We start from the raw sequence: 17718 nt of genomic DNA, 5'->3' as shown, positions 1-17718 counted from the left end.
TTGATAGTAATTTAGTATTTAAATGCAGCAGACGTTAGGTCATAATTCAAAACGGCGGAAAGTTTAAGAAAACGAAAATGGAAGAAATTTTTAGAATCCAATATAGTGGTGGGGTCAAGGTTATCTAAAATCACCGCCAGGTTCAAAGTAAAGTTCAAAGGCCTTGACGTCACAACCTCAGATGACGGTCAGTTCCACAGCTTCATAACCTTAATTCTGTTACCGGACCGGCATAACTATACTACCGGTAAACGTAAATGGTAAATTACTTCAAATTTTTTTTTGTATATTCAGAAAAGTGGCTTTCCTGCAGAACTACCAATGTTTTAGTAAATCATCATTAAATTTCTAACCAATCACAGAACAAATGCTATGAGTGAATTATAAATTCAAATACTCGACGTGTTCATTTTAAGTAAACATAGAGAGAAAGATAAAAGCCCGGGGAGGGAAAAAAATACTTAGACAAACGCGGCGTTGGAACGGACTGGTGTAAATCTTAGGTTTCCCTGGTTTTATTCTACGCTTGTGAATGGTTAGGGAAGAGAATGTGTGTGTGAGGGAGGTGGGGGAGGTGTTAACTAAAAGTAAAAGCGCGCAGGAGGAGAGAAGGAAGGCGAACGCGTTGAGTTTTTCTCGTCTCGTCCCGCCTCCGTCCGTTTCTACGCCACTTCCCGTGCTTTTCGCGCCCTTGGGTATCCGAGATCTCCCAGCATCCATCGCGGTCCAGGGGCAGTCGACGCCACCTCGCGAGCAAACCCCTCTCTCCCCTCCTCCTACCCTAACGCCGTCTCTTGTCCCGCGATTCTTCTTTCCTTTTTTTTATCTTCTACTCCGCGCCTGCTCTCTCGCTGTAATTATCTAATGGCCCTGTCCCGGACAAAAGGCGGAAGTCTGCGCCGTGCGCGACGGGCGAAGCGCGCGCGAAAGGTGACGGCTGGCTCGTTGGCTGGCGTGTCTGTGTCTCTCGCCGGCCGGCCTGTCTGTGTCTCCACGCTCCGAACACCCACAGTCGCGACGGCTGGGAAACAACCGTAAATTTCAAACCCGGAGCCTCTGCAGTTCCTCTGAAACTATCCTCATTTCCCTCCATTCCTTTCTTCTTCCCAATTCTTTCTTCTTCACAATTTTTTTTTCTTTAAATTGGATATCTTATTAAATGGAAAGGATGTATTTTTCATCAGCTGAAATATATCCTTGAACACACTAAAATGGGAATTATAAAATACGATGAATAATATAGATTAAAAAATATATATATGTTTACTCATAAACAATTTATAAAAAAAAATACAATGTTTTTATGAACAAAAATTTCACACACCTGAAAATTTATTGTGCCTATTTCTTTCGTAAAAGTGTTTGGAATATATTAGGTATATACTTTTTTAAAAATCGTGCAATGTCAGCAATACCTTGCAATTTCGTGAGATATTCTGTGGGGTATTGGCTAATTGTAAATAAAACAATAAAATATTTTACGAAGGGGATGTACCAGTCATTTAATATTTTTAACAGGGCTACCAAAAGGTGATTTACAATCCGTTCAGTACCACCATACCTTGTATCGCACGCATATTTTCGAGAAAATTAATAAAAATTTTATGTTCGAAGATAACAATGGCGTGTACTATTGTTCACGTCACTCCATTATAAGTAAAAGCTACGAGTTCATTATTAGCCAAAATAAAACTGAAAAGTATATATCTATAGTATTTTTTTTTTAATTTTCCTATATGAAACTATTCCTGTCAACATAAATGACTGTATTCTTGTTTTTTTATTCGTGTGGTGGTGAATGTCGTGACGCCTGTTTCCGCCTGTGGTGTGGACGTTAAAAAAATAAAAATCAGTCCTTAACCCAGTTGAAGGAAATATGTCCTAACTGAAAAATCCACTTTCCGACCTGGAACCCACCAGCCTGAAGTTGTAACCATACTATAAAACTACGCGTGAAATTTTTGAGCGAGAAAAATTGTGAAAACAAGCATACTCGTCATTATTTCAGTTTCAGAGTAATAACGATACGTCCTTTACGAATGCAAAATTTGCCTGCTTTCAGCGTGAAACTTTCCGAGAAAGATATCAGAATAAATTTCGATGCTTATACAGCACGATGTCTCAACAAACAAATAATCATCAACAGTTGTTTGATTTCAGTTTCAAATAATTCACTCCCAATTTTCAGGATATTATCAATTCTTAAACGTTTAAGTTAATCCTTCAACAGTTATGGATGAAGATGAACGGGTGTGGATATACCAGTTAGCTGAACAGGCAAAAGACTGTCGATGAAAATTGGCTAATATATACCACCGCATTCCCCTCAAAGACCATAAGAATGCACGAGATGATACCAGCTTCCATTCCTTTCACAAAATGCTACATATGTGATTCTAAAAGGATCCTTGCAACTGTTATGAAGGTAAAATAAAGTTTCACATCATATAGGTAACAATTCTAAGGATACTTTAGGCTCAATATTCCTTGAAAGAGGTATCCGGAAACACCCAAAATTTCCATACAAAATACAAACAGTTTCGTACGTGACATGCGTTGCTTACAAATGTTGCAGTGCCACCGGAGGCATCGCCCAGTAGAGAAAGTCTTCCGCCGTGACTAGAATACAGCTCACCTTCGTGTTATTTGAAAAAAAGCCAATATTGGCTCTGAAAAGGATATTGTTCTAGGAAAAGGTTTTTATTTTGCGGCACTTAGAACGTAGATGGAACTTACCGCGTCGAACGCAACGTTGCGCTCTCGGTGAGAGTGTTTCTCCAACAACACCTGCTGGTAAAGGTGAATTGCAACACGTTCTCGACGTGCGACGCATTTGACTGCTCCAAAAAAACAGTTGCTCCATCGCACCGCGCGCGAAAGGTGACGTGTGGCTTACTGGCTTGCAAATAACAAGTTTATTTGCAACCCGAGAACACGTCAGTGATGTGTAAACATCTGACCTCGGTAACAAGTACTCCAAGACTCGCTCATATAATTTTTTTTTCCCTGCAGATTTACTGAACATTATCTAACAGCGGCGAAACGTCACCCAAGTATTACTTAATTATGATCACTTGCAGGACAGATCGAATCAAGAGAGCTATCTCAAAAGGTTTTCATACAAATACTTAAAATAAAAGTTACGACATGAAAGTGAAATTACAAACTCGCCAAGTTGAACAAGTCTTAAAGTACTGGGGAAAGTATTTATCAGTGAAATGGAAATCTGGAATCATTAAAACCGGGCCGAAATATGGACCCAAGTCTTCTGAAATGCTACTTCAGTGTAATATCTTTGCTCCACCCTTCCCCGTTTCATATATTACTCTATGACATATAACTTGTCTCAAGTTTTAGAGTTCAAATTAGTAACACCAATGGCCTATGTAGCCTTCAGCCAAAGCTGTTCTGTAAAAAAAAGGGGGTTGTCTTTAAAGTCGGTTTACGGACGATAATTTTACGTGATAACGTCATAAGATAACATTTATGAAAAATTGCATACTTTTTAATTATCAAATATTATTTTCAGTTTTTGCAAATTTAATTTTAATAATTTGTTTAAATATAATCTCGAACAATTAGTTATAGAAATAAACTGACATCAAATCAATGTCAATAAAATGTTAATTTGAAATGACGAAATTGGACAAATAAATCAATTTTTTTATATTGCTGCTTTTAAAAAGCCCGCCCTAATCTGTTTGATATTATAGAAGATTTTCTCGCACGCTCGGCTCAGGTGGAACGTGACAATGAGTCGTGCTTTTTCGTGCGTGCAGCCGGCGTTCATCGATTTATAAGACGTTATCACGCCAAAAAAAATATTTTAAACAACTTTATATGATTGTCAGTGTTTGTGAACAATCGTCATGTAATGCTTAGCAAGTGGCACTTAGGGAAATGTGCAAACCTGATACTCCTTCTAAGAATGATTTTTTTTTAATCTGAGGAAAGTTACTCAACACAGATTATGTTACGTATGTCATGGTTATTTCAAGAGACAAGCAAGTGACATAGAATCGACAATAGCCTATCGCGCTATCATAAACATGTGTTTATTAACCTCTTCTTCGTGACGTATTTTTGTATTTATTACGAAACGGTAGCATTTGCTGGAAGTTGAAAAATTCCATTCCACGCAATGTATCGTGAAATCTTGGCTGGATTTTACGGGATCATGTAGGCCTATACTGTTTGAAATTTCGGTAAATGTAGTTACGTAACGAATAATTTAAAAGAAATAAACAAAGAGTTCTTCGTAATTTTTAATAACTACATATTCGTAGGGACTACACCGTTTTTTTTTACTTTCCCTGTGTATACTTCGTTCTGAACAAAGTCAGGGACGTAGCCAGGGATAATTCCGTGGGGTACTGACACTTCCCTTCCACGATATAAAAACCAACCAGCGAAGACATTGTAATTACAGCAACTTAGCTACGTATGGTTGGAGAGAGATTAATTTTGACTACTTTACTCTCTCGTTTCGAGCCACGTATTTTACGGTGAAGTAAGAATATTGACAACCCGGAAGCAAGATACATTGGTTGAAATCGCTCCACCGTGTTTCTATGTTGACGTGTTTGCGCGTTTTCCTGTCACAATACTACCAACGCGCCATATTTTTACAGACGCTACCGCTAAACAAACAAACGTCATTTGTTAAAACACAGTCGTGTAACTAGATGCAAAGCCAAAAAAATAATGATTTTTTTGTTTTAACTAACTGAAACTCCCAAATTAATTCCGTATTACATAAACTAACACTGAAAGTACTTTGAACCAATAATTGAAGATTTATATTAACTTAAAAATTTTGAACTGTTTTAAAAGTATTTGGTCCACCAGTTACCAAATATAATAAATTATGTTTTATTTCATTAGGTGGTAAACAGCCGTATTAAAATGGTGACAAAGCATATCAATCCTGAAGGTTGAAACGTTGTTATATCAATAGTAATATAATGATTCAGAACCTTCAAGGAAATTATATTATACCTAATATATCATAAAAATTAAATATAATGCTTGAAAAATTCAACTGCAATCACATTTCTTAAACAAACATTAAATAAACGAAATATAAATTGATTTTAATTTCCAATTTCACTAATACTATAAGATAACAATGCGATTAAATTATTTTCTAACTTATTTATGGTTCATATCATGAATCACTCTCATAGTTAACAAGTTATTTACAGTTATTATTTTTAAAATAATTTTAACTATTTTTTAGACATTTAAATAAAGGTAAATTATTTATTAATGCATGCCTCAATGATTTGGGATACTACATTGGTGCATAGTTAGGATAAAATTACTTATGGGCTTATTTTTTTGGTGAATATCTAATTTTTTTTTACAAATTAAGCAGTCTCAATTTATTTCAACAGAAATTTTTTGCAAGTGAAAAATGTTTTTTTTTTTTGTAATTTAAAATATTTATTTGAGCAAAAAGCATCCATAAAATGTTAATATCTTCCTTTAATAGGCCTACAATTAATTTTTAAGCCTAAAATTTACGTCTGCTTTGGGGCAGTAAGGTGATAGAAAAAACAATTTTTGGAAGAAATTGTTCACGACGTTGGTTATTTTATTTTGACCCGGAATCGTTTCTCTAAAGAATATAAATCTAGTTTCAAATCCCAGGATATGTGGTAGCGTAATTAGCATGTGCTGAGAGCACAGTACCTTCGAGTCATGATCCTCTAGGGTGAAAATGATGTATTGCCGGAGTGGGTGGCTTTGGGAAACGGGAGTATCCAGAGAAAACCCAACGTATGAATAGCCCGACTGTGTTCCCCGCCAGAGATCAAACGTTATTCACCTTCACTCTTACAAAGTTATAGTAAAAACTGACTTTTCAAAGAAGAACTCAACCTCAAATAAAGGATAAGTACTTTGTAATTTTATATAACTGAATCTTCGTAGAAACTACTCCGTATTTCGACTTCCGCGATTTTCTAATTTTTAAGGTAAACACACTCGTAGAAGAAATAAGAGTGTCTCTGCAGCAGTCTTAACAAATTTAGGCTTGTTTTCTATTATAACAAGATTATTTTTGTTGATTAATGTTTAAAGTCAATCAAATTTTTACTCGTTAATTAACTAAGATAACCGTAAATTTACAAATATTCCTGTGTAATTTCTAAGCGGCGTTCTTCGTTATTTTAATGTGAAAATTTTAAACAGAGTAGTTGTGAAACGATATATTTGACATATAATTGTTTTTTTATGTTTTGGCCGTTGTTAATTTTTTACTACCAAAGAGACGCAACCCTATAAAATGACTTATTATGAACTTCGATAACACGTTATTTAAAATATTGGAAGATACATTTTTGGATATTATTTTACTAATACAGACACACATAAGTTTACAAGCATGTCTTTACCTCGTGCTCAAACTGGAAGCCGTCACAAGTACAATAACTTTACTAAACATTGGCCAATATATATATATATATATATATATATATATATATTTGTACACACGATGAAGGGAAGAAATACACCGTGAAAATTTTTACCTTCTATTTACGAAGAACGCTGGTTAAGAATTATTCAGGGATCTTCATAAATTTACGACTATCTTGGTACATTCACGAACAAGGAGTTAGTTCAGTTACTTTGGACATGGTTCCAAAATTTTAACCTGGGTATATTAACAAAACATTCAAAAAACTGGTTAGTTCTACAGCAAGTCTACAGTCTTCTTTTGTCCATGTGTGTATTTAACTTTTGTCATAACCGTGGCCAGGATTTTGTGAAGAATGAAGTCCGGTATAACTACGATATAATTATTCTGAGTAATTTTTATTTATAATTGAATCCTAAAATATTGTCAAACTTAACTCTCAGTGAATTGTAACATTTATAACTCCAAAGTTTTAACTCCAATGTTTGCTCGAGAAAAGAAAATGATATAATATTTTGGTTTTTAATTAATTTTATTTAAATAAGTTATTAAATCAATTGATTAGTTTCGTTATAACATTTAATTTATTTTATTGTTTTTAAATGCATGAATAACACATGTTAAGTTTAAACTAAAGATAGGCTTACAGTAATATAAGCATTACAATAATCCTTCAAAAAGTAATCTCTCTCCAACCATACATAGCTAAGTTGCTGTAATTACTATGTCTTCGCTTGTTGGTTTTTATTTCGTGGAAGGGAAGTAAGTGTCTGGACGCCACGGACTGATGCTACGTTCCTGACTTTGTTTAGAACGAAGTATACAAAAGGGAAATCAAAAATACGGCGTAGTCCGTACAAATATTTAGTTATTTAAAACGAAGGAAGAAATCTTAATTTTTTTATTTAATTTAAATTCTTCGTTAAGTGACTAAATTTACTGCAATTTAAAACAGTATAGGTCTATATGATCCCAAAAATTATTCAAGCGTATAGTGCGCGCGCAAAAAAAAAAAAAAAGCTTAAAACGGAACTGCAGAGGAACAGCGTCGTCGCTTGTTTCCCCACTTGACCGCTAGAGGCGCTGCACGTCCCCGTGTTACGGTGTCCCTTGCTGCCAGTGGTCAAGTGGTCTCCTGGGAGACCTCCGGCGCGGACGACTGTTTGCGGACGGGCGGTCGAACCGATAAGCTTTCAGCCGCAGCCTTCACTGCGCTGGGTGAGTTTTAACACCGTTAAAAAAAAAAAAAAAAAAAAAAAAAAAAATTGGTTGTCTGTAAAGTCGGTTTACGGACGATAGTTTAACGTGACAACGTCATAACAAAACTTTGATGAAATGTTTGCATACTTTTATGAATAAAATTGAATCATTTTTATTGAATTATCACTATTTTGTATGGATAAAAAGTAGTGGAATGTAATCCACAATTTCATTGGTAAATTTACTTTTATTTGCACTCATTAATTAAAATATGTTTATTACTTTAACGAAGAGATTGTTTTTAACTATAACTTTTATACATGTTTGCTATTTAACTTCTTCCAATATGTGTTATTCTGTTAAGAATAGGACGATGATAGGAAAAGTAGGAAACGAATGGGAATGTTTCAAGTTTAATGTGCCTCGAAAAAGTCCGGCAGTGACTATGTCAGTGTGTGTGTATGTGTATGTGTATGTGTGTGACTATGACTGGAAATCGATTCATTAAATTTAAAGAGAGAAATGTCAAACTATATAAATGCAAAAAAGACTTTAAAAAAGTTCAAACAACGGTTTTGGACCCGATTTTTTACAAGCTATTTTATTAAAATATTGCCCAACTTGTTAAATTTCAATTAACATTTAATCTTATAAAGTTTTCTATCCGTTTTATTGAAATTTTTTTCGTGAAATCCGCCATAGATAGCAGCATCGTGGTTAAGCTTTCCCGTTCCATGCGACTTGTGTTCCATTCTCGAAATCACTGCCGCCTAACGCCGTGTACCGAGAGCTAAATATGTTACAAAAGAATTTTCGCACGAATGAGGCGTAATTTAAAACCTAACCGGCTGTCAGTTAATCTAATCGATATCCAGCCGGTGTCGATACGAGATATGAGTAGTGTGTCTTCACATCCACTCTTTCACGCGAATGAACACAAAATAAAATATAAAATACAATGACGGATTCTGGACGACACCTGACGGCTTGATGTGGAGCCTCTGCTACTTTCGCCAGCTTGTTTCGGCGACACAGATAAGGTGGCCATCGCAGGGAGAGTTTCTGGCTTTACCAACGGGAAATAGAATGATCGTTGGGTGTCGTTTAACCGACCACGACATTTGTTGGGCAAGCGTGAAATGTCTGGTACATTTCTCCCCCCCCCCCCCCTCGAAGTTGTGTGTACGGAATCGTCTTTTCCGACTGTCGCACAGTGGGGCCAGATCACAAAAAGCTGGCCAAAAGTCGAAAAATAGAGTTAAAGTTCCGGTAATTTCGAGTCGTGGGTTAGATTGGGAAAGAGTCCGAAAGTCGAATTCTAGACATTAGCGCGCCCTACCCCATATACCTGCTTTTGTAGTTCAGTTGAAAGGTGACCCTCAATTGAGTTGGATGTGTCGTGCAGTAAGTAAAGATTTCAGCGCTATATTCAAGAGGACAAAAAACCGCTAAAAATCAATCGATTTTAAATCTACAAAATGGAATCAACACCTACAAGTAAGTAAAATATGATTATGTAACATAACATTAATTATAATAGTTAAAGTGTTAACAATAAACGAATGATTTGTACGAAAATGAACGGAAGATTACAACGTAAAAATGTAAACACGTAGAGAAAAGTTCATAAATTCTGTAGAATTCTGTGATTGGACCGATCGCATGTTGTAGGTGGAACTGCTATTGAATTAAAAAAATTAAAACTAGCTGCAACTAGCTGCAATTGTGTCATTAGTGCGAGTTATTTCAATGTAAAACATAGGTTACTGAATTGTGTACATTAACGACGCGAAATATGTTGCTCTTTTTCTTGAATTTGTCTGAGGTCTGTACTGTATTGAGTTCTATTATACGTAATTCACTTTTATGATAATTTAGTTTCCTTTTCAAATAATATTTTGGAATAAATAATTGTAACGAGATTAACTATGGAAGTATCCATCTATATAGATATTATATTTTCCAATTTCAGAATCTATCGCTGATGAACGTGAATCATGTGGCCTAACAAGAGGAGAAATATTTTCTTTATTGAAAGGTCATTTGAATGACAAAGCGACTGAAAAAGATGTAGAGATCGAAAAGTTAATGTCTGTTAAATTGAAACGCCCCTTTGCTCTATCAGACAATGTAAAACCTGTCCTCCGAAAGTTGTTGTATGACTTGCGTAAAAAGTGGCAGCAAGTATCAAGAAATGAAGGCACATTTCTGCAAAAATATTCTGCATGGTTGAGCGTGTTTGTTTAGTTCGAAGAAACTAATCCATCTCTAGAAAAATCCCATTATTTGGGGCGGCCTACTTTAGAATTTGCAGAGTCTAGTGACCGGACAAAACGAAGGAGGACTGAAGAATTACGCGCAAGACATAGTACAGAAGAATTGACGTATGCGACCCAAATGAGCCTTCGATCATCTGGGAAATTAGATGCTGCGAAAATTGCCCGTGATGTGGGATTGGGAAACCCAACTAAAGCTAAGAAGTATAAGAAATCCATAAATACGATTGAAGAAACGACTTTATTTGCCGATGCTGCTCTGTCGCTCATAGTGGAATTAAAGCTATCAAAATCACAATATCAGGGACTTCGTAATAGAAGCAAAGAGAACAGATGCAAATTATATCCACCGTATAAATTGCTATATAAAGCCAAGCTCAAATGTTATCCGCCCAAGTCAGATATCTCTGTCGATGAATGTAGTGCTGAGGTAAAATTGCAGGCATTGCTGAATCACACAGCTGAAAGAATATTACTATCACAAATGGATGTTATCAAAAGTTTGTCTCCTGAAAATACTTGCAACTTGAATTTAATTTGTAAGTGGGGCTGCGATGGCACTTCTGGCAAAAGTACGTACAAGCAAAAGTTTACCAATGATGATGGAAGCATGTCCGATGCTAATATTTTTGTTACCTCAATCGTCCCACTGCAGCTTGTATCAGACGACCATGAAACAAATGCTAGACTTCTTGTATGGAAAAATCCGAGGCCCTCATCACCTCACTTTTGTAGGCCAATTAGGATCCAATTTCTTCACGAGAGTCCTGAAGAAACTCGTGACGAAATGGAGTATATTAAACAGCAAGAGAACAATCTTGTCCCTTTCAAAAATATCATAGATGGAAAAGAAATAAGTGTTTCTTTCCAACTTGCTTTCACCATGATCGATGGTAAAGTTTGTAATACTTTTACGCATAATATGTCTACTCAACGATGCTATTCATGCAAAGCAACTTCGAAAGACTTTAACAATATCGATGCAATGCTAAGAAAGGAAGTCTCTGAAGATCATTTACAGTTTGGATTATCAAATTTGCATGCATGGATACGTTTTTTTAAATGTTGTTTGCATATAGCTTATAAGCTTGAAATAAAAAAGTGGCAAGCGCGTAGTGATGTAGAAAAAGAACAAATAAGGATCCGAAAAACGAATATACAGAAGGGTTTTCGTAAGGAATTGGGTCTAATAGTCGACCAACCAAAGCCTGGTTTCGGTAGTTCAAATGACGGGAATACAGCTCGACGATTTTTCACCAACTCAAGCATTTCTGCAACTATTACAGGGGTTGATGAGGTCTTGATTAAGCGTTTCCATATCATATTGCAAACAATTTCGTGTGATCATGATATCGATTTCATACAATTTCAAGGTTATGCCTTACATACAGCTAGCCACTTTGTGCAATTATATCCGTGGTTCTACATGCCAACTTCTGTACATAAGATATTGATTCATGGCGCAGACATGATAAATTCATTGGTATTACCGATTGGGCAGATGTCTGAAGACGCTCAAGAGTCTACTAATAAGTTCATTAAAATGTTTCGCGAAGATTTTGCAAGAAAATGTTCCCGAGTCAAAACAATGGAAGACATATTTTACGCTTGTTATTATTATCCGATCCGTTTATTTCGAGTTTGCGCGAATTACCTCGAAAAAACTCAAAATCGTTGCTTCCAGAAGCAGTTTTATTGTTAGTTGTGCCCCATATACCAGCAAGTACAGAAAGCTACAGCGATTTAGAAGTCGAAACAACTGATTGTGAATCAAACTTTTCTTCGGGTGACGATGCATGAACGTTTAATCAACCAATTGTATTTTTTATCGTATTATATAATATATGCATTTATTTTGTACATTTCTTACAAAATTGTGGTTCAAGTTAAATCAGCCATTTTGTTTTTATTTCACATTTTGACTTCGGATTCGTAATCAGCGACCCCAAAAACCCCCTAGTACTGACTTACAGCCAAATTGATAACACTTTTGACTTTTGGCCAGCTTTTTGAGATCTGGCCCCACTGTGTGTCGGGTGGGTGAGAAATAAGGACTTAAGTGCGTTCTCGCTAGCTCAGTCTGATAACAGCTTAATCGTGGCTGTCTTTTCAAGAACCCAAGAAGTCCGCATGAAACTAACGAACGAAATTCACGGTCGTAAAGGCCACGGTCACGACCTTGAACTTGACTGTGAACGGAACATTATTTAATTTTTGACCTAAAAATTAAAAAAAAAAAAATTGCTACTTCAAATAATTACCGACTGTATCGATTTCGGTCCTCAGTTAGATTTACGACGAGAGTAAATATGTAATTTATGTCTAAAAAATTAAAAAAAAAAAAAAAACATGTTGTTTCCAAGTTTAGATGTTACACATCTCCGGCGAGTACAGCACTGAAAGATTCGCTCACAGATTTTTTTATGTTTGTTTTCAAAAATATTTCAGTTGACCTTGCTTCCGACGTAGCGGACCAATCATGATGCAACGTCCTCTCGGAGAGAACCGCGCCTATCCCCACCGGCTATTATGAGAAACGGGATCGCAGCGCGTGTAGAGAGATAAGCGCGTAATTGTGAACGCACGCAAAGATAATTGAACTTGTTTACGAGCCCGTACAGCCTGCTCGCACCACTTGCGCGCACGCATAGTTGCGGACAGATGATACGGTCATACGTGCTAATTGCTCGTTGGTGTCCGGCTACAGAGGGGTTTGGGAGTTGATTGTTAATGATAATCCCACAACCTCCACTCGCAAATTTCCCCACCCCTGCTTGCTCGAGTAAAAACGCACCACGAAAACGAGAACAGATCAACGAGGAATTATTTTTACTAAACGTGCGTTGTGACCTGACAACAGTAATAACGTAAACAAAAATAGGAACGTATGAAAAAAACAAAAGTATCTTCTCTCCAACTTTAACGCGACGCGACACCTTTGCGAGTTGTTTGGATGTTGTAACATTTATCGTGTAAAAATCCGGTATTCCATGCCCAAAAATATGGGTTCGTGTGATGAATTTGCTACACCTGTACCATAAACAGTGTTCCTAGCGCACGATAGGACGCGGCCAGTCACTTGTTTTTAGGAAACTTGATTTTTGGAGACCTACCCGTTGCCGATTTGTTGCCCAAATTCCGCGCATGCGCACAGCTAACTTCTTCGTTGATTTTTCGTCCAGATGGCGGACCAGTGTCTGGCGCCACTAACTTCGTATATAGTATATTTCGTGATCATCGTCGGAAACTAGTAGGACTCGTACTACTGTCGAGGACTATTTAATTTGAAACGAGTTAAGCGATACGGGACTATAGAAGGGAGGATGACCGCGGTGTCCACATGCAAGCTTAAACCAAGCTCATCTTCGATTTGCATCGGACGAGTGCGGACCTTTCGCACAGTGCCAGTTTTCGATGAAATAAAAATTTTAAAGTTTTAGATGATATATTTATAGCTATATTTCATACACAGAGCTTTATACATATATATTTATATATACATATTTCTGGCTACAATGAAAAGTTATGTTTAATAACCACTTTAAATGTAAAACAAAATTTAAAACAGCCCTAGTGTAACAAATTAATTTATGAACTTAAGAAACAGGAACTCCGTGTATAATTAACAAAAAAAAACTTTCAGTAAATTTTTTTGGTAACGTTTGGTAACACTGACTTCGAAAGAGCTCGTCTAACTGATGATTTATTTGTTAGTGTGTTTAGTGGCTATTATTAGCACGTCAGCAGTAAGGGCGACACTTGAACGACAAATAGGTGCCCCAACGCCATTATAAAACAGGCACTGCTGACGTTTAACAATTGGACCTCCCGATTCACAATTTAACTTTATTGCTTGCTGCAACTGTGTGTTAGTACACTTATCAATGTTGTATAATCTTAACTTCTCTGGAGTATACCACAAAAAAATATAGATTTTCGGTAAAGTTTGATGAAAATGTCACATATCGACTAACATAGGTATATGTATGGTTTTTTAATTTATTATCCGTAGCCAGACCCCAAGACAGCAGTATAATCACAACGTTTGTATATTAAGGACGTACAATATGGAATGTAGACTTGAAACTAAAATAATAATAGGTTTAGGCTGTATGGGTGGACAGTAAACGCTTTCGCAGTTGGCAATTTAGTTCAGTTTAAATAATAAATAAAGCAGAGGTCAGCATTTCCAAGTTTAAATACATAAGATTTATTCCTGACAGGAACATTAAAATACCTACTGGATTGAAACGTAATTTTTTTTAAAAATCATTTAAACGAAAGCCGATTTGTTGGAACATAGTTTGTAAACGAGCGCTTTTGACATGATTTACACAGGCAGAATTTACTGCACTAATGGCCATAGTTCATGCCAAAGTTGGAAACGTGGTCAGAAGTTATGAAAGGGTCTGTATTACTGTTAACCATTATTTTTTCTTTACGGTGTTATAAAATTATATGGCAGACATTTTTGACACACCATAATATGTATTATATATATATACGTTTGGCAATTTATGCATAGTTTTTTTTAATTTATTCTTCTGTGTTTTTTATCATAGTACTAAAACCAATAAAACAATTCTAATTTAAGGTTGTATTAAATAACTGATACATGAAAAATTTATATGAAATACTTATAAAACATTTTTAATGATATTTTTATGAACGGAATCGGGGGAGCTGAATTGTTGCCCCTTGGAAGGGCAGCCCTTCAGGATTTTTCTGGCAATGGTTTGTTTGTACAGTGACTGGAACGGCAGCCCATCCAATTTCTGAAAACATGTTTCTTTAAGTATTTAAATCCTGATGGGCTGCCCTTCAAAGGGGAGACAATTCAGACAACCTTTCAAAAACACCACTGTCAGAAAAACCCTGATGGGATGCCCTTCCAAGGGCAGTATTTCAGTCACCCCATGGAATCCTGAGGTGCTCTGAATGCAACCCAGCACGCTAATGTGCCGCGACAGGTTGGCTGGGGATCCCGGGTCTAAATCATCATTAGCGCTGGCTTGGAATCTTCACCGTCTCCATCTCACGACACTTTTTCCAAGAGAAGTTACCCCCACTGGCTGTTGGTCGCCGTGAGCGTAGGCGGGGCGAAGTTTGTTACCAAAATGCTTCTCACCCCCGGACGTCAACATACGTCGTGGAGGAATAAATGGGTCGTCTGCATTTTCCTCGGGGTTCGGGTGTCTTTTTTGGATGAAGCTTAGAGAACTGCTTGGTTGCTAGCCCCAGAATCATTCCGGGAGGGCTGTTCTTTATTAAGAGTTATTAGTTTATCACCTTACCTTTTCTTTCACCAAAAAAAAAATAAAAATACACATTGTTTTCATCAGCAATTTTTTTGTCTCCTCTCAGACATCATTCCTTTAGTGACCTTTAGAAGTTTTCCAACAATAACAATTATTAAGAAGTCCTGTTATTTTTCCTTTCAAAATTGACTTTTCTTTATGGCTAAATATTGGTTGTGAAGTATGTTATTAATATAAGTGTTATTTATTTCTACGATACGAGCATACGTTTAAGTCATTTTTGGAGAATAACAAGAAAAAATTATAAGGCACAATTATTTATTACAAAAATAATTAATCCATAGAATACAAAGGACATCTAATAAATACTTTTATATTTCATTATTAAAAAACCTATATAAAATTCTTAATCTTTTCGGTAACATTTTTATTGTTTATTCCCTTACACTAAAAAATATTTTTTTTTTAAAATTGACTATAATTTTAAACTATAGTTGTATCTAAACTTCTTGTATTTAAGTTCGAATTATTTTGCCAGTATGCTGTAAAATTTTGTTTTAAATGATTAAATTCTATTGACATGTTGCTTAACGTAGTCATTAATATACATTTTTTAAGTGAGCACAGTCAGATAACATTGGTCAATTAATATCGTTGTTCAAACGAGTAATAAATTAACTGGTAAGTTGTTTTATTTATTAAAACAAATATATTTTGGGATGGTTTATTGAACAGCAGAATTTAATATATGAACAACTTAAAAAAAAAAAAAAAACACTTGCAAAATTAAGCTGCACGTTTTATTTTCGCACATAAAATTAGCTACACTTCCACAAATGCTTGTTTAAGCCGTGTCCGAACACTAAATTGTGCTCACTCTAAATTTTTTATGTCTCAACACACTTTTTATTCACTCAGTAGTAAGTTCTGACGTCCCCTTACCATTGGCATAGGTGAAATCTAAAGAAATAAATTGAAGACTCCATGGTAAAATAGATGCATTCAGACTGAAGGAATAAAAATTTTCAACTCCAAGGAAAGAAATAATATTCTTGGTAGATTAAGTAACATTTGATCGGAAGAAACGAAATAAACATTTTGTTAGCTAACTAAAGCAGATGTAGTTTAGTGGAAAGAAACTAGGAAAAAAAATCCCTTTCTGCATCGCGCTCGTGACGCGTTCGCTTGCCCCACCAAAAGCGGCGGGTTTATTCTCGTGGCAGCGAGGTGTTTGATGGTCCAAACTCTGTAGCCACGACACTCGTTACTGACATTTTGATGTTTGCCTCGCAGCATCGTCACACGTGGAGTTATGCCTCCGTCTCATTCTGCTGGCCGTGAAATCCGGGAACACACGTACGTCTGTTCACGTAATCCTACCCTCTTGTGAACTCCCACACTCCGAGCCTTTGTACGCACACACGTGGATGGATGACTCGCTGAAATTTTTTTTTTGCGCTCGTGCGAATTCGAGCTGAAAACTCCTATTTGACTAGGTTCGCTTACCCCTTCCTCCCCTCCTGACGCAAATGAACTTTGCTGTAACGAAGCGAATTTTCCCTCCCCCTCTCCCCCCCCCCCCTTTTCATCACCTTTCGACTAATTCAGTCATTATCTCTGTCTGTCCGCTTCTGGTGCAGATTCCGCACATACTCTGATTTCCAGTCGTCTCTTTTAGCTACAATCCCTATCTCCTTTATCCAACGTGGTTTACCCATATGCTGCAGTTTATCGCCATTTGTATCGAGGCAATGCAAATATTTAATGTGAATGCTTATTTATTTATACCTCAGAACCAGGCTAGCCTAAGACACAATTGGGCGTATTTAAAGAAGACTTAAAACCATGGTCTTGGAAATTATATTGGTGGTTTTTATTTACACAATTTGCGTGTAGTTAATTTAATTGAATTTGGAGTACATATCTCCAAAAACTTAAAGCACACTGCAATAGAAATAAACCTGATTTCATCTGGCACAATCAAGGCTTTTAACTTGGCCTCTTATTAATCTCTCATTATTCTTTGGAAAACATTTCAAGAGAGTTAAGATTTAGTGGTTTCACGGAAAACGAAATTTCGAAACTTAATCTGCACTGAAAAAAATTTACCAAAGATTTTTCTACGCATGCTTAGCTCTGAGATACAGATTTATGAGCTTATTTTTGGTGCATTTGTGCTTAACTAACCGTAAGAATATTCACTTTGGAAATTTTTTATAAATTTATAGGAAGCAATAATGTTTTAGGATATTTAATTTTAAAAGTTTTTAATTTTTATTCAATGATTTATATTATAATATTTATATACGTGTCCCAAAATATATTTAGTGTTTTAATGTAATCAACTGGTAAAATTATTCAAAAATATTGGTATCTTAAACTATTTTCCATACAACTTAACAATAACTGCTTATCACTGGGGTTTAATTCCTGTTAATTACGCATTGGTGTCTTTACAAGCATGTGTAAGTTAGTCTTAGGTGAAACTCGTAATTTTAAAAACATATATATTTTATCAAGTTTAATTGACTAATTTAGACATTGCTGATAAATGTGGTCATGC

Source organism: Bacillus rossius, chromosome 15, assembly GCF_032445375.1.
Source record: "Bacillus rossius redtenbacheri isolate Brsri chromosome 15, Brsri_v3, whole genome shotgun sequence".
Taxonomy (NCBI): domain Eukaryota; kingdom Metazoa; phylum Arthropoda; class Insecta; order Phasmatodea; family Bacillidae; genus Bacillus; species Bacillus rossius.
Note: the sequence above shows the minus strand (reverse complement) of the source record.